We start from the raw sequence: 19,192 nt of genomic DNA on the forward strand, positions 1-19,192 counted from the left end.
CAAGAGAACTTCCCAAAGAAAAGGCAGTCAACCACTGATGAAATTCTGTTTCCCGCAGACTTTGTACTGTACTGCATAGTGTTTTTAGGCCTTCCGTAGCTTAAACTAAGATGTTTCTCATAACTTTCAATGTATACTATTGAGACAAGGATATATGAGTGAATGACCTACTGTCAAACGTCCAGTCCAGATTTCCCCTGAGGGCAGGTTTTCCCCGACGCGTCATCCAAAAATTTCCGTTCAACCACTCCTCCACTGCGCTCCAGGAATCCTTGCCCCACATCCATAGTAATGACTGTTATTTTTGCCCTTGCAACATACAAGGGTTCAATATGAAAAATTGATAGGAAATCTCATATCCAAATCTACCCTCTGCAATGCGTCCAGTGCCTCGTGGACCCGAAATTCCGGTTCCATCACCTCCAGGAACTCTGGAAAACCCGGCAGATTGTGAGGGCGAGTGTGAAGACTCAGGTGATGATTTCCTCGACGATACTACCTCCAGCGAGGCTCAACTCTTCACCCACATGGAGTTAAACGACTTGGTCAGAGATTTGGGCCTATCCAAAGAGTCAGCAGAGCTCCTTGGCTCCAGATTGAAGCAAAAAAACTTGGTGCCCCCCCGGAACTTCATTCTACTGGTGTTGTCATGGAAGAACAGGGTGAAAGGTTCTACCAGGAACTCAAAGAGATGGAACGACGGTATCAGGGCAGCTAGATCATCACCATGATGGCGGACTACTGCTGGACGTTTCACAGGGGCCTGTCGCAGATGACTTACAAACGGAAAACCTCTTGAAGAAGCTTTGCAGGGATGAAGAAACGGTATTACAAGGACTTGTAGCAACTCGATAAGTGACTGAAACTCAAAATTTGCAGGTAAATGGCTTGATATTTTATTTTTTATATTAAATACACATTTTTACCAATTTCTCTTAATTTTTAACGCAATTTTGTGAAAAATCCTTACGTAATGGAGAACAACGGGAGCCATTTTCCTATTCAGCGCGCCTAAAAATATTGAAATCAGTTATTGCGGTTAAGACAATTTTCAGAAAGTCTCAAAACCCAGGCCACTATGTTATTTTAGTTTTTTGACAAGCACGAATCTTTTACACAGTCTCTAGGTAATATTTTAATGCCTCCTTATCTTCTATATCACGATATTCTCTTGATTTTTTTAATATAAATTTCATACACAGAGGCGTCGCTTAAGAGAGGGGGAGGGGGCAGAATAAAAAGTTTTCAAGCCCATAAAATTATCATGCAGGACTATTTTCATAAATAACGGTAACAATTGCTAAATCATAACAATTATTTGTTACTTTACTCTCTCAGGTTTCAGAAGGTTAACAAATGGAACTGTTACTTGTAAATTTTAATAAACTGTGTGTGTGTGGCGAGGAGGGGGGGGGGGTATTGGCCGTTCTCCTAAACCATTTCCCACAAAGCGAAATCGCAAGGCAATCCCAACCTATCAGTCATCACGAAATATCACTATCAATGAAGTATATCGATTATAATTTCATCATTCCGTCATTAGTTCCATGGGTCAACTGACTTATGTGTCACCCTGCACTTCTACAATTCGGAAACCTTCTTTCTGGATTAACTTAAATACGGTCAAGAAACCTTTTTCCCTGATCAATTTAAATACAGTCCAGGATCCTTTTTTTGAATGAAACAATAGGCAACTTGTATCGTATTTAAATTGTGGGAGAAAAAAGATGCCAGCCCTGCAGCGGAATCCAATAGAACCCATTAGAATTTATGAGTACCTAGACTTTTAACAACTCTGGTAAAAAATACTCTACATAACATTCATGACAAAGCCTAATGAGTCCCTATTATTGTTCCTTAAATATCTGTTTCCCCAAGGCGTACGGTTTCGGCATTCTGGCTATTACCATATATATCTCTGAATGCAACACGACCCCCCATTTTGCAACACAGGATTACAGAAAAACTACTTTCAAGACATACAAATGGTTACCTTATTACAGGCCCGTACCCAGGGAAGGGGCCATGGAAGCCATGCCCCCACCCCTCGAACCATGAAATATTTAAATGTGAACCTATCAAAAGCTACGAAAATATCATCGACGATTTTTGAAATTTGTAAAAAAATCAATTTTGTTCTTGCATAAATGCATGTGTGTGTGGTGTAGATATCTGCAATCTGCACCATTGGGTAGGTTTAGTTTTATAACCATTAATGCAAGGCTACCAGACATCTGATTCACCGATTTAGTCAGGACAGTGCGTTGCTTTCAACGTGATACGAAAATGTATCTTTATTATTTTTTTGTTAACTCACATTTATACATGTTCCTTATTGTAATAATAATTGCAAATACGCAACATTTAATTTATTTTCTAAACATAGAATTATGACTTTTCAATTGCCCTGGTATAAGAAAATTAGAGGAAATTTGAACACATTGTTAATTTGTGGAACACATAACTACTTGAACTATCTTGTAATATCTCTCTCTCTTTTCTCTTTTACCAGATCGCTATAAAGGAAGTGTAGGACATGTTGTCCTAAAATGTAGGACATAAAACATTCGCAATAAATAATACATATTTCCACAGAACATGTTATAAAGTAATATAAAAATGACCCTTTTTGCATGATTTCCCTTTCTTCAACGAAACACGTACGTATTTTCCTAATTAATATTATGTGACGATCAAAATATAGGATATTTATGATATTTTTTAAATTCCTTCCGGACGCCGGACTAAAAACGTAGGACATGTCCGGGAAAAACCGGACGTCTGGTAACCATATATATATATATATACAGTAAAAACTGCATATCCCGGAACCTCTATAAGAAGGAAACCTAAATACGGAAAAAAAGTCCCAGAACGGAACACCATTTAAAGACCAACGAGATGTTTTTATTCTCAGTAAGACGGAGATTTCTTTCTTTATTTTTCTCGCTCGCAAGAAAACAATACAATACTGTTAAGTTGAACACGCCTCTGTTGCCACTCGCTTATCGGTAACATTGTCGATATGAAAGAATGCGCTACAATACTCATAGCTGTTACGATTCCGTTTCTTTCTTTCATCTCTTACCCTCTTTCTCCACCTTTCTTTGTCTTTTTCTCCTCTGTTCTTTCGTCATTTTTCTATTTTTCTTGTTCTCTCTCTTTGTTTCTTTCCTTTTTCTTCACTTTTATCTCAATCTTTCTTCACCTCTCTTATTCCATCTTTCAATCTTTCTCTTTCCCTCTATGCACATCGCGCTACGACGCCAGGGGTCCCGGGTTCGAAAGATACATAAGTACGTACTGTACGATCTTACAATACTGTAAAAAGTGTACCAACATGTTGTGTAGTTACATAATTGAAATCTCTGCTATGCTTATTGCGACTGTATCGCATTTTTATTCATGTACGTACATGCATTAGTACTCTACATTATAAGTAATGCGAAATGTAAATCTGTCATTTATCGTTATTTCCTGCAGCGCTCTATACTGTATTTAAAGTCAACCCTGTATAAGAAGGAAAACTGTTAAGACGGAAAATTTTGCTCGGAACCATCAAGTTTAGGGATAGACAGGTTTTACTGTATATATATATATATAATGAGAGAGAGAGAGATTGATTGTATATAGCCTATATAAACACATTTTCGGGTTTGGCCCCTCCCTCAAAAAAATCCTGGGTACGGGCCTGCCTTATTACAAGTAACTGAAGGAGACAATAAAAGTAGCGGTACACAAAAAATAAAATCAGGTACAGATCCCACTTAGTCCTCCTCGCTGGAATGGTCCACAGGATCTGCAGTGTCATTGCCACTGTCATTGCGATCTTGCTTTTCTTTCCATAGTAGATCGTCTTCATTCCCATCTAATGCAATTGTTACACAGCTCTTCTTAAAGCCGTTCACAATTGATGCTCTGGGTATGCGTATGCAAGCAGTCTGGGGGCCTCCCCCATGGCGTAGTGGTAGCGTATTTGCCTTGTAATCAAGGGGTCCCGGGTTCGATACCCGGTGGGGGCACAAGTGGTTCGGATCCCACTTTAAACTGTAGGTCCAGTCCCGATTAGCCTTACTGTGCATAAAGTGGACTTAAAACACCAAATCAACCCAAACCAAATCGATGCTAATTACACCCTACTAGAATTGAAGAGCGTGTTGTGTCCTGCCCTAAAGCATGTTTACAAAAGTTGAACAGTGATCCCATAACAAAATCCAGCTGGCAAACATTACACAAGAATGCCATTAACACTTAACGTAAATCCTGTAGCAATAAACTTTACCGTAACTGACATCTGAACGCATTATGGATAAAAGCATTTGGCGTAAGGTCGGGTTGTGTCTAAACATGATACCCGCGCTTGGTTCCGGCCAGGTGCGTAAGACACCTTTACAAACTTTACGTAAGTCTCGTTCATTCTTTTACCAGAGTTGTCAAGTTCCAGGAAACCATAAATTCTAATGGATTCCGTTGCAGGACCGGAATCTTTCTTCGAACAATTTAAATTCAGTCCAAGTTGCGTATTGTTTCATTTGAATACGGAACTTCCGACCCTATTAAAAGGGATTTAAATTGATCTGGAAAAAAAGTTCCTGGACCGAATTTAAATTCATCTAAAAAAAAAGGTTTCCTGGACCGAATTCAAATACTCTACAGATAAAAAGTTTATTCATGGTCCAGAACTTATTTACGCTTGTTGATCTCTCCTGGACCGGAATAGAATTTATTTAACAATCCTGATTTTTGCCAAGAAAATGTTAGCCACTTATACAGTGTACCGAATTACAGCCAAAATAATAACATTGAGTAAAAATAACAATGAAAACATTCGGGCCCAGCGTAGCCAAATGGTTAGCGCTCTGGCTTTTGATGCGAACGGTCCCGGGTGCGAGCCCATAAAATTTCGGTGCTGACCTAGATACTCGAAAAGAAGTAGTGGGATCCGGTCTAGAAGGCCAGAAAACAGCGGCGATGGATGGAGCATTTTGTGACTCATACCGTGAACCAGTGTTGTTAAAGGTCCAGGAGTTTTAAATAAATTCAATTCCGGTCCAGGAGAGAAAATCAGCAAGAGTGAATGGGTAAAGGACCGTAAAGGACCTTTTTATCTGTGAAGTATTTCAATTCGGTCCAGGAACCTTTTTACCAGATAAATTTAAGTACAATCCAGGAACATTTTCTCAATTAAACAAAACTTGGACCGAATTTAAATTGTGCGAGAGGAAAGGCTCCCGTCCTGTTACGGAACCAAATGGAACAAATTAGAATGTATGGATTTCTGGATCCTTAGTAATCCAAGAGTTATTAATTTACAGGAATTGTAAATAATTTCAATTCCCGTCCGGAAGAGAACATAAGCAAGTTTAAACGGGTTCTAGGCTGTAAAAAACCTTTTTATGTATAAACTATTTCAATTCGACACAGGAACCTTTTTTCAGGTTCAATTTAAATACGGTTCAGGAACATTTTTCCGGATCAATTTAAATTCGGTCCAGGTACCTTTTTTCAATTAAACAATACGAAACTTGGACCGAATTTAAATTGTTCGAGAAGAAAGGTTTCGGTCCTACAGCAGAACCAAATGGAACATATTAGAATCTTTTACAAACCTGCCGCGAACTTAACTTCAAACTCAGTTCTTCAAACTTGGGCTTAACTATAAAAACTAAGCTAGTGCTTTAAGGATAGGTTTTGTCTTAAGTCCACTATATGCACGAGACTAGTCGGGACTCAGCCTACAGTTTTAAGTAGGAAAGAATTTACTATGTGCCTTCACTGGGTACTGAACCAGGATCCCTTGATTACAAGGCGACACTGCGATCGGAAAAGCCAAAACATCGCCGCAAGATATATCTTAAGACTTTCATAATTGATTGATTTGATTAATTTTACTTCCCTTTTCTTGCACTTCTGACTAATCGCAAAAATGAGGATGACTGAACATTATGAAATTGATGAAGAGGCAGTGATTCCAACCCGGGACTCTTGGCGTCATAGTGCGCTGTGCTAACCACTTCACCACGAAGGACGATAGAAAGATTAATATGGCCCTTACAAATGCATTTAGGTCATAAGATCAAGATACTTTATCGCCCGACCCTGTGGCCGAGTGGTTAGCACATCGCACTGCAACGCCAAGGGTCTCGGGTTCGAATCCCGGTCGGGCTTGGTTGTTTGTGAATGTCCATTCATCAATTTCATCATTTCATCACTCATCCCCATCTTCGCAAATTAGCCAAGAGGCACAAAACGCGAAGTAAAATAAACTAAATCAATCAATCAATCAAGATACTTTATCAACGGCAAGAACGAAGAAGCCGGTCCACGTGGCGTAGTGGTTAGCACAGCTCGCTGGCGGTCCCGGTTCGAATCCGGGCATTAGCATGCATATTCTACCTGTCTCTTCCATCAATTTCATGATATCGCAATTCATTCTGACCGTTGCAATAAGCCAAAAAAGCTAAGTGTAATAATGCAATCTAGGAATTGTATGCTATCTTTTATAGATACAGTAAAGCCTCGTTAATCCGGACTCCGATAAGCCGTACTTCGCTTAATCCGGACAGGCAAAAGGAAAACAAAAAACAGAATGAAAGGTTTTATATGTGGCTAGAAGTCAACAAGAGAACTTCCCAAAGTAAAGGCAGTCAACCACTGATGAAATTCTGTTTCCCGCAGACTTTGTACTGTACTGTATAGTGTATTTAGGCCTATGCCCTTTAAACGTGTTTTGTTGCTATAAACGGAGTTTTAATGCACTTTCTACTGTTCTCTTAGGTTATTTCAGTTAATCCGGACTTTCGTTAAACCGGTCAACTTATTCCCCCCATTAGTACGGATTAACGAGGTTTTACTGTACTCGTATTAATGAAATATATATCATTTTTGAAACTTATTTCACAAACGTTTTGTGAAAATATTAATTAAAATTGAGAAATGTATAATTAATAACTTTAAAATTACATTACAATTGAAGGGAAATGAGCTTTCAACAAGAATATTTAGTGAAGTGTATTCGCCATTTTGATGAAGCTACTACTTTTTAAAGAATGCTACGTTATGATAAGCGAAAGTGTCCTCTTTCAACGATTCTTTCTTCTGTCACCTTTCTCACTCCTTAGGAAATCTTTGAGCAAGGTCAGCATATTCATTTATAATTCCGAGCGTAACGGAGACATCACGAGTTAATATATCAACATTAGCAATGTGTGTTGATCATAACAATCTTGCACACAAAAACGCAAATATTATAGGTCATGCGTTACAGGAGACCACCGCGCGTATATGTGTGTGTATACACACACGTACGCACAGTACTTTTCAAAAGGAACAGTAGGTACTTCATAACGGAAGTCAAGGTCAGTGTTCAGCTGTGGACAGTGATGTGCCGTAGACTATAAGTTTACATCTACATGCGTTGTCTACACGTAATCTACGCGTAGATTACATTGGGTTGTAGTTTACATAGACTATACGTAGACAATCTAAAGTACATAAAAATTAATTTTCAAGGGTTTCATGATATGAAAGTGACATTTTCAACTATATTGGTTCCTAACGAAATGAAAAGAATCCTATTTACAACAAAATTTCTCTTCTCTTCTATCATCAACCATGGAAGAAAATAAATAGTATGCAAAAAAGACAACAGATGGCAGTCGTGAGGCAAGAGAGGTCTTTTTCCCAAAAAAACACTAGACTATTTCTATTAGGTTTCTTCCTAGGTGAGAAATTGTTCGAATTTGGAAGATAAAGTATGAAAAGTTCTCCTCACACATCAGCAACTGATACGCAGAATAATTTTGTTTTACTTCCACAGCGCACTTTGCTAAGTTATCACCCTTTGCCATGTTGTTTACATAGATTACGTAATCTACGTGTATAAAATAGTCTACGTATAGAATGTAGACTATATTTGTTTACGGACGCACATCACTGGCTGTGGGTCTAAATGCCAGTTGATGGATGCGCTCTCCCTGCCCAGCGGAATTGGCCGCCGCTCTGCGGCCAAGTTGACCGTGAGACTCAATGAAAACTTTCAAAGATATAGTTTAGTTTGTTAAAATATTTTGGAGTACGTGAAAGGAAGATCGTAAAAAGTACCCTAGAAACGGAAATTTCCAGACAATTATGAGCGCCCTATTTCAAGGTTATTTCTGTGACTGGATAATATGGGGACGTAGCGAAATAGTTTAACTTTTCAGAAAAGGTCCTCCTCCGTGACCGCGTGGTGTAAGGCCTTGGGCTCCGACTGCGGGACGGCATGGGTTCGAGTCCGCCTGGGTTCAGTCTCCGGCCTGTGTATAGGACCGGTGGCAACCCAACATCGTGAGGAAATTGGGGAGCTACGAGTGAGTAGCGTAACCCGGTCATAAAAATATCCTATAACGGCTGGGGGTTTGACGTGCTGACCGCACGTCATCCCATTACCAGTTGAAGATATCCACAGCTCTAGGCATGGACGTCCGCAGGATATTTCCAAGGGGGGGGGGGCAAGGAAGGTATTTTTTCCAGGGGAGCAAACAAGGCACATTTTCCACAATAATAGTCTTGTTCCCTCAAAAAAAACATTGCTTAAATTTGAATTTATGATGTTCATGCAATAATTAAGACATATTATTGTGGCTGAAATGAAGTTATATGTGTGAAATATATAATTTTTGGTTAACTTTCATATTCCAAGGGGGGGACACGTTCCCCCCTTTCCCCCGCTTCCGGACGCCCATACTTCTAGGTAGGATTACGGGAGGGAGACTGGAAGTCGGGAGATCAGCCTAGGCCCTTCAAGGGCTGTTGAGCCAAGGGGGTTTCAGAAAAGAGAATGCCGCCTACTTCTGCAGTGTGGGTAAGATGTACGTGAATGGCTTCCATGCATTAAAGTTATTTGTTTACTTTGAACCTACGTATTTTGTATGTCTTGTGAATGTATTGATAAGAAATCACACACACACAACAATACGTTCGATCACACACACTCATTTTTATTTCTTCTTATTTTTTTTTCGAAAAGGTTGGTTGTGGGTGCGGAATTTGTGTGTGTATGTGTGAGATTATAAAGGAGGCAGATTAACTGTGTTCCATAATGTATGAATATCAACTACGAAGCTTTGCATTCGCTTTTTATTTATCTAATTAGGTATTTTGCTCTAAGCATTATAACTTACGTTTATGTACGTACGTACATCTTTGATCCTCGGTATCCTTGAATGTAGCTCGAACGTAAGACTAGGCTGCAATGTTTGCCATTCATATTTCTTCTACAGGGTGGGAAATAACCTTTTTCTAGGGGTCTGCAGGAAAACTGTGTTAACATGGAGTCATTTGAAGTGTGGTGTGCTAAAGTAGGCTTTTTTCTGTGTTTCAGGAATAAATTCCAAGATGGCGAATTTATTGTGCGACAGTGAGGAGCAGCGAGTTGTCGATCGGGTAAGAGCCAATGAGTTTCGAGAAACAATGGAAGGTGGAGCAGCATTCATCAACCGCAAATGGGTCCCGAAGATACTGCATCGATGTGAACGTTGGGTAACTGACAATTGGAAGAAAGGGTACGACGATTGCTATTCCCGGCCAACACTCCTTGCACATCTGGAACAAGTCCTCCGTGACATGGAATGCAATACGGACTGTTTGCGAATCTTCTGAGCTCCTACCCTGATCGTCTTCGTGCTGTGAGAGAAGCAAACGGCGGACATACTAACTTTGAATTTTGTTTTTGCAACAACAATTGTCGTAGTAAACATTTGGTATTACCATAATTTCTTAATTGTTGTTGCTTTTTACTGTGGACCCCTAGCAAAAAGTTATTTCCCACCCAGTAGTGTCTTTAACAAATAGGTAGCGTAACCTTTTTTAAAATTTTGAATTATATTCCTTGCTAGGGCAATAACGGTCGGGAAAGCACTAGGTAACTTATCTTCACTATTTCCATGAAAACATAGAGGCGTTTGCGCCTTTCTTTGTCGTTCTTTCACTTGCTTACACGCCCTTGAAGTGACCGGGCCCCTTTGGCGGCACGCGGTGCCACACGCGGGAACGTTTCTTACCTTAAATCATAGCAGGCCAGCCATGAATTTGGCGGAAAAAAGACGAATAAATCGACAGTATGTTGTTCGGAACGCACATTATTTGTATGCAGATACCATTACAGTAACCATACGAATTGTCGGATTTGTCAAAATAACGATATTGAAAAGTGACAAGTAGGGCTGGGAAGTTGAAGAAAAATCCTTTTTACTTTTCCTAGTGTCCGAAGACGAGGCCCAACATAATATATGTTCATTTTGGGTCATTGTACGCCAGAAAAAGGTGGGTTTTATTTGTCCTTTTTTGCCTTTTTCGGCGTTTTTTGGATTATTGGTCCTTTTTTTAGCCTTTTTTTAGGTCTTAACGGATTTTTTTTTGCGACTTCATCTTCTTTCGACTACGTTTTTACTGCCCATTCTCAATTCGAATCATCATGAGTTCATTACCTCTTAAACATCCTTTCTGTAGTAAAGAAATAATAAAAACAGAAATAAATAAATATATTTGAACCATCCCTGAAACGAGAGAAAAACATTTTTGGACGACTGAAGCAGGTACGGTACAAGGTCCTTTAACCGTAACTTGTCTGGAAGGTCGCGCTGTAAGTGAAAACTTTATCTTGGTTTGAAGCTTTCAGCACGGTGTATACGACCAGACAGCACCCCCTGCAAAGATCTCAAGTCAGATAAGGAGGTGTCGCGGATATTCATTAAATATGCAATTAAAACAGAAGTTATTAATTCATTTGGATCACATTTATACGTCCTCTTTTCCATTCTTAGGTCTTTTTATAGGTCTTGTTTTGGCAATTTATAGGTCTTCAACTTCCGAGCTCTAGCGTATGTCTTATCTTACGTATACCTCGTAATAGGACGAGAAACAAATTGAGATTTGAACACTTTAAAAATATTTTGTAAGTTTCTTCGAGGTATGCTCTCTATATTTGATTGCTTTTTCTGCGAGTCAGTAAGATTTTGACAGAGAATTTTGGAACAAATAGTTCCCTTCTAAGCCCATATAAGTTGTACGATTTCAATTCGTTTTCAAAAATAAGTTGAAAATTTTTAGAAAATACTTTGATAATTTTGTGAATGGTGATTTCAATTTTCGTGCCTTCATTACATGGCAAAGTTTTAATTACTTTTAGAATAATATTTTGGTGCATTTGCTTCAAGAGTCTAAGCTTGTAGTTGTAAGAGACTCATTTCTGTTTACTTTTCCTTTAATAGCTAGTAAAAATGTCCGAAATTAACATGTTTGCGTTTATGTACCTTTTCCTCGATTTCCAATAAGTGCTAGTATAATTCAACCTTGATTTGCATCAATAATGCACGTAAATAACATTGGTTTTGATAAGGTGGGACATTTGTGCTGCTACGAGGACGCGGATGATGGATGGTTAAATATCATCATCATCACTCTAAAATTTTTCACATGGGATAATTTATGGCCATCTTGGTTCTAAATTTACCTTTACACCCCTAAATACAAATTCACACCCTCTACAAGCCCCCCAAGATGGGGGAATCTGGATAAATGCCTGTGCTAAGACACCATTACTAAATTTCCTAATTATACATGGAAAAAATAAATTCATAACTGCCTCCTGGTAGAATCGAACTCCCGACCCCTGGTTTACAAGACCAGTGCTCTAACCACTGAGCTAAGGAGGCGATACAAGTAGCATTGCTTAAATGTGCTTAAGAACGTATAAAGCCGATCGCTGCGGAAAATTGCGTACAATTGACGTGCATTTCAATTTTATGATGACCATTGCACAACAGTAAGACTTGCCTGTTCAGTGTATTTTACCCCTACCGATGGATCTGTAGATGAAATACTATAATGCACATATGTTTCAGTACTATCGCACAAAAAGAATGCCTGCAGAGATACTGTTTTTTTTTTTTCGCGAATATTGGTGCTTCTTTAAGAACTAATACGAAATAATGTTTCACTTGCAACGCATAGAATATAATGGTATGGCAATCCCGTTGTTAGGAGTGTGCCACAGTCAGGGTGGATAAAAATCATGATTTTTATTTTAAAAAAATCATTTTTGATGATTATTTTATTTAAATCGATTTTCTTGATTTTTTTAAAAAAAAAAAACCACTTAAAATTGCTTGTATGGTTTTTGGTACCATACATATAGATATATGTTTCTTATAGGAAGGCTTTTTCTATAAAACGGCCCTGTAAATTATTTGAACACTTTGATTATAGCAAATAAAAAATTATATGTTAATATAAATTTTTCCGTTTCTGAAACTGTGTATATGAACCTACTACGGAGAGGTTTGTTGAGTGTGTTAAGGAACTATAATAATTTCAGTAACTTTTCTCTCACTGAAAATTAAACATTCTGAATGTACTCTATAATTGTAACTTAATATATTTTTTATAGTCATTGTAGCTACATTTTGGCAATTTTTCTAAAATTATAGTTTGCAAAATATCAGCTGCCATGTTTATTTACAGTATAATGGTGACACAATTTACAGTTTAACATGATTAGTATTTTGTACATTTTTCTACACAAAATATTTGCTATTTGTGCCCATAAAAATTATTGAATTTTATATTAAAATAAATTTATGTATGTTTACAATTTACATATTACATTTCCTTTCGTATGAGCTTCACCCCATCAGTACACATATTTTGTTTCCATTTATTTTCCTTTCTTAGAGTCTAATAAACATCATTAAATGATTACGAGATTAATGTACTTTTACCAAAAGTGATTCTGATATCTACAAAATCCTTATGTACATTATTCTATAAATTATTTATTTTAAGTGACTGAAATCAGTGATTTTTTTAAAAGAAAAAATCATCTGATTTAAATCAATCCACCTTGGCCACAGCACAGGGCCTCGCTCTTCCAAAATACAATATTATTGAATCGTTAATTTATTTCTTGTGCAAGCATGATCACATTTAAAAAGAGGGGGGCCTTCCCGATGGTGTAGTGGTAATGTCGCCGACTTGTAATCAAGGGGTCCTGGGTTCGATACCCAGTGGAGGCCCATAATGTTTCGGATCCCACTTTAAACTGTAGGTCCAGTCCTGATCTAACATATCTGAGCATAAAGTGGACTTAAAACAATTCAATTCGAAAAGATGGAAGAAGATAAATTAACCGATATTAGCAACACAGCTCTATTTGTAATCAGCATACCAGCTTCAAAAAAGGAAACTGATTTCAAATGGGTACTGTAAATTCCAGAGTCTCCATATTGTCTTTTGTCTGAAATATATCTCCACTAATATCTGGAGATACTTTTATTTTTTGCTTGCTCAAAAATCCCTCCCAGAAAAAGGACGTTGCCAGATTTTACCTGTTTACCAAGGTGCGAAATGGGTGCAAAATCCCGGGTACGCCCTCTCGTCTCTGCGCCCCCCGAGAACACAAATTCGTTGCCCTTTTTTCTACTGATCACAATCGGTCACAGATTTAGCAGTTGTTGAATAAACCTTTTCTTTTCTGTGCCCTCGTGAGCTTCCGCAGGGGCGGGTTAAGGGCCGAGCGATCCGGGCGACTAACTGGGGCCCCACCCTGGGGGGTGGGGGCCGGGAAGTCTCCCTTTGATAAGTGCCATAACCTTATTTCTGATTACATAAGCGTGACAAATTGTTTGTTAGTTTTTAATTTGTAAGTCCACTTTATTCACAGAAAAGCTAGTCGGGACTAGGCCTACAGTTAAAAGTGGGATCCGAACCACTATGTGCCTCCATCTGGTATGTGGCTAGGAGAGTTGGATTCATTGAAGTTACTGCTGCATGAACTATTTTAAGTATTGCAAAATCATGTAGCAATTAAAGCTAAGAGATTACTATTATTCTGATGTCATTATGTAGGTATTAAATAAACACATATGTGCAATAAATGTGCTCCTTAACTGTAACACCCGGACCCTGTGGCCGAGTGGCGGTCCCTGAGATACGACGCCAGGGGTCCCGGGTTCGAATCCTGGCTCGGACATGGATGTTTGTGATTGTCTGTCCTGAAAAGTCCTGAAATTGAAATATGAATGAAATGATATGAATGAATGAAGTGTGATGGGGGAAGCTTCCGCATAGGGGCTTTTCTTTTAAAAGAAAAAAAGGGGTTGGCTCATCGCGCTGCAACGCTAGGGGTCCCGGCTTCGAATCCCGCTCGGGGTTGGATGTTTGTGTTCGTCAGAATAATGAGAAACAATGTGAAAAAGTGGAAATTGACATGTGTGAATGACGGGCGATACTGCAGAATAGGGGTATTCCTTTAAAAAAAAAATGGTTAGCACATCGCGCTGCGACGCCAAGGGTCCCGGGTTCGAATCCCGCTCGGACTTGGTTGTTTGTGAATGTCCATTCATCAATTTCATCATTTCATCACTCATATCCATTTAGCCAAGAGGCACAAAACGCGAAGTGAAATAAACTAAATCAATCAATCAATTAACAGTTACACTTTAAATATTTTAAATATAAAGCTATTACTTTTCGACATTAGAACCATAAATATATAATATGGTCATTTCTTTTGGAGGCAGGAGGAAATATGGAAAGTTGGAGGACCAGGGTAAAAGGATAGGGGAGGTGGATGGTAGAGGGACGACAGAAATCCTTCTCGCCCGGGTGAAAAATTTATCTTGAGCCGCATACAGACTTACAAAGAATAAGATAGGACCGAGCGGCCTGGTGCCTACTGAGCAGGAAGGATTACTGATAATCAGGAAAAAAAAAGAACACAAAGTAGCTCCTGGCGGCTGTGCAGCAAGACAATATCCGAAATTCAGCCAGGGGCGTCTGCTCCTCCCTCCCCTTGATCACCCTTTGACGCCATCATTGGTTTACCTTTTTCAATGACCCTCGCAGCCGGAAGTAAGCGAGGATCGAGTATAGACAGTGCCGTCACACGCAGGTTTGTTATCGAGGATATACAGGGTGTGGTCAAAAGTCTGGACCGGGCTAAATATCTCATAAACCGGGTTTGTGTGTGATCGGATGTCAGTTGGTATCAATGTTAGTGGGAGGGGGAAACGTTATGACGTGGTTATGGTGGTCGTCCGCCATCTTGGTGGCGGCCATCTTGGATTCAACTCTCTTATTTCAAATGGCAACATGGTCGTGTGACATATCAAAAAACATTAGCTTTTCAAGAGGAATCGAATGGAGAAGTTAGTTTTTCAGTAACATCAACGGTGTTGAAGTTATTCGCGAATTTAGGGTATAATGTGTTAGATTTTGTATGTCATTTGTATGATATGTGAAGCGTTGTATGACAAAAAAACTGACTGTGTTTCATTTTTTTTCACAGGTAGGACCATAACATGTTAACTAGTGAGGAGAGAATTGAAATCATCCTTTCCGCTGGAGGACGCAGTTCAGCAGTAATAGCAGCTGACTTCAATGAGCAGCATCCTAATCGCGAACCCGTGACGGACCGTGCTGTGCGAAAACTAATCCGCAAATTTCGTGCAACGGGAAATGTGGACGATTTACCTTGATCAGGACGACCACGAACTGCGACTGATCCAGACACATCAGCAGCCGTATTGGGAGTATTGGTGAAGAGTCCGACAAAGAGTGTGAGACGTATATCACGTGAACATAATGTTAGTGTCAAAAGTGTTCAAAGAATCCTGAAAAGGGAAAAGTGGCACCCTTACAAATTACAGCTGAAACAGAAATTGTCAGAGGATGACCCTGATAGACGAATTGAGTTTTGTGAGTGGGCGTTGGCCCAGATTGCACGTGACCCATTGTTCCCTCATAACATTGTTTTCAGTGATGAGGCAAATTTCTACGTCACAGGCGAAGTGAACAAGCAAAATGTTCGGTACTGGGCAGACACAAATCCCAATTGGATAGATGCAACCAAAATGCAAGGTGGTGGTAAGGTTATGGTGTGGTGTGGTATATGAGGTGAGAAACTTATTGGACCTATCTTCATCGATGGAAACCTGGATGCTGCAAAGTATGAAGATATGCTGTAAAGCACTGTTATACCACTTTTGTTAAATGAAGAAGGGACATTTCCTCCATATTGGCAACAGGATGGCGCAACTCCACATTATGGTCGTGATGTTGTAAGGTGGCTCAATGAACAGTTTCCCGGTAGCTGGACAGGTCGGCGTGGACCAGTTGATTGGCCTGCACGGTCTCCCGACTTGACACCTTTAGATTTCTATCTTTGGGGGCACCTTAAAGCTATTGTGTATCAATGAAAAATTACCAACTTTGCCCACCTAAAAATGAGAATAATTGAGGCCTGTGAACAAATAACACCTGCTGTGCTTCGTAAGGTACACGAAAATTAGGTTGCACGTTTACGTATGTGCATACAAGAGAACGGCGGACATGTGGAACATGTCCTGTGACTGGTAATATCCTAATGTTGTGCTTCTCTCTTATGATTACAGAGTTTCTTGTACGTATTGGTGTTTTTTTTACCTTCTCTTTATCTTGTCCTTCAATTCGTAACCGCCCCCGGAACCACATTGCACATAACCAAAATCTAACACATTATACCCTAAATTCGCGAATAACTTCAACACCGTTGATGTTACTGAAAAACTAACTTCTCCATTCGATTCCTCTTGAAAAGCTAATGTTTTTTGATATGTCACACGACCATGTTGCCATTTGAAATAAGAGAGTTGAATCCAAGATGGCCGCCACCAAGATGGCGGACGACCACCATAACCACGTCATAACGTTTCCCCCTCCCACTAACATTGATACCAACTGACATCCGATCACACACAAACCCGGTCCAGACTTTTGACCGCACCCTGTATATTGTGATATATACGAGTTCGAAGTAACGAGTAAGTCTCGTACGAAAGTCTCAACAATGTTCTTGTTTCGTCCGCAAATTTCGAAGTATCGAGTATGTCTCGTACGAAAGTCTCAACAATATTCTTCTTTCGTCCGCAAATTTCGAAGTATCGAGTAAGTCTCGTACGAAAGTCTCAACAATGTTTCGTCCGCAAATTGGAGGGGCGGGGACTATAAAAGTTCTTATCTTTAAACGCGACAATAATTGTATCATTTAATAATGTCAAGATTCGAATTTCACAGTCTTGATACTTCAGTTTCAAACGCGGAGAGAATGCAGAAAAAGGAAAATGGTTGCTTTTTGTATCGCTCAATGCAAATAATTGGGTCTTCAAAGTAATTTCGTCCAATTTTTCATTTTTAGTGTTATTAGCAGTATTATTAGTTATTAACAGGACATATCTACACAGACAATTTCACAAAAGGAATATCAACAAGTAAAAAAAGCACAATAAGTATAAATGCTATCTTTAAAAAGTCTTTCATATATATATATATTTTTATTTTAAAATGTCTTCCCTATTGTAACATAACTCAGGGTCTTCCCAATGGCGCAGTGGTAACGTCGTCGCCTTGTAATCAATAGGTGGCGGGTGACATGTCTTTCCCGGACGTATGACCAGACTGTTGAAGTACACCATCCCGCCTGGTATATATGAATCTTGAAGCTGAGAGTTACGAGATTAATGGAAGTGCATGAGAGAAAGATTGTGCTGTTACTGTGATTTCTTTTTGTGAGTTTCGTTGATGTACAACTTTGGTTATTTTTAAATTGCATAATCAAGATAAATAGATTCTGAATTCATATGTTAAAACGTAAGTTCTGTATTTTTGTGTCTATTACTGCAAATCTCCCGTGCCCTGGGAGGTATCACGCGTATACCAATATACAGTCTCATGTTGCTCATTCTTAATTTGTATTGAGATAAATATATTCTTATGACTATTAATGTCCTATGGTTGAACCTGGCACGGCGTGTCACGGGTTCGGTATCTGCTATCTGTGCATAAAGTGGACTTGAAACAATTCAATCGCACCGAATTGTAAAAGTTCATGATAGTCTCCTCACAATTCTACGCAAGTAAACTGAGAAATAGCTTTTCCAAATTAAAGATAACAAAAACAGGCTATACAGTGATAATTTTCCTCATGCAGTTGAGACTGTCCTATTCTCAAACTGTCATGTTCAAAGTTAATATTATTTATGTTATTGATGTTGTTTTTAACTTATGCATGTTTGTTTTATAGATATTGTTATAATCATATTATCACGCTGTATAAAATACAAGAAATGAAATTGATGTAACCATAGCAACGAGAAATAATAAGTACTAAAAATGGTGATGGAAGTTGTGAGATTTTCTGCGCCTGTATTGTATTTACTTTAAATATAACGGTTATCGTTAATTACGCAATTTTATTTGCATTGATAATTGTTCTGCAAGTTTAAGCGCAGCGACGGTTATCAAGAGTGGCGACCCAGAAGCCAGGATTGTTCAAAAAGTGTGCAATCTTCTGATAGTGGTAAGAATGTCTGTTGTAATGGAACAGAATTTTTGTCATATGCTGAATTAAGACTTATGTCACAATCTTCATTGTGCTTGTATAACGTAACTTCTTAAGTGAATCGTCATATGTGTAAAGATCACAATGGCTGATAAGTTAAAACAAAGCAAATCTAAATCGTCGCGTAAAGAAACAAACATTCAGGCTAATACAATGACTACTTACTTTGATGTTGGTAATCCCGTAGTCGTTTCCAGTAATGCAAATACTACAGAACATGATGTTTGTTCTACAAAACCCGACAAATTATCTTGTTGTAATGATCCTGACAATGATTTGAGATATGTTCAGTGTACACAGTGCTCGTCATGGCATCTCATATCTTGTCTCAAACTTACAGTCACTCACTGGACAATTTATTCGACTACACTAGAAAATTATTATTGTAAAGATTGCAAACCAGATTATGATCCTTTTAGTTTGCCAGCTTATCTAGAAATTCTTAACCCGAATTTTGGTGATTTGTTAAGTACTGTTAAGAGTATTCAATTGCTTATGGTCGCTTCTAATGAAGACCTCAAGACAAAACTAGAACAGTCTAATGCTGAAATGAAATCGCAGTTAGAACAGTCTAATGCTGAAATGAAATCGCAGTTAGAACAGTCTAATGCTGAAATGAAATCACAGTTAGAACAGTCTAATGCTGAAATGAAATCTCAGTTAGAAAATTCTATGAAATCACAGTTAGAACAGTCTAATGTTGAAATGAAATTGCAGTTAGAACAGTCTAATGAAGAACTAAAAACACGAATGGATCTTGCTAATCAAGATATG

General features: G+C 38.7%; 1 protein-coding gene and 2 non-coding genes across 3 annotated transcripts in view; 1 reads left to right on the forward strand and 2 right to left on the reverse strand.

Moving 5' to 3' along the window:
- Nucleotides 1-19,192, reverse strand: part of LOC145999711 (putative peptidoglycan muropeptide transporter SLC46) — a 292,794-nt gene that overhangs the window by 92,063 nt on the left and 181,539 nt on the right. The window lies entirely within an intron of this gene.
- TRNAT-UGU (transfer RNA threonine (anticodon UGU)) lies at nucleotides 3,948-4,022 on the forward strand. The gene has a single exon. It is a non-coding gene; the product is annotated as a tRNA-Thr (tRNA).
- On the reverse strand, nucleotides 11,624-11,696 carry TRNAT-UGU (transfer RNA threonine (anticodon UGU)). Its single transcript has one exon. It is a non-coding gene; the product is annotated as a tRNA-Thr (tRNA).

This window comes from Lepisma saccharinum, chromosome 15 (genome assembly GCF_977018435.1).
Source record: "Lepisma saccharinum chromosome 15, izLepSacc3.1, whole genome shotgun sequence".
Taxonomy (NCBI): Eukaryota; Metazoa; Arthropoda; class Insecta; order Zygentoma; family Lepismatidae; genus Lepisma; species Lepisma saccharinum.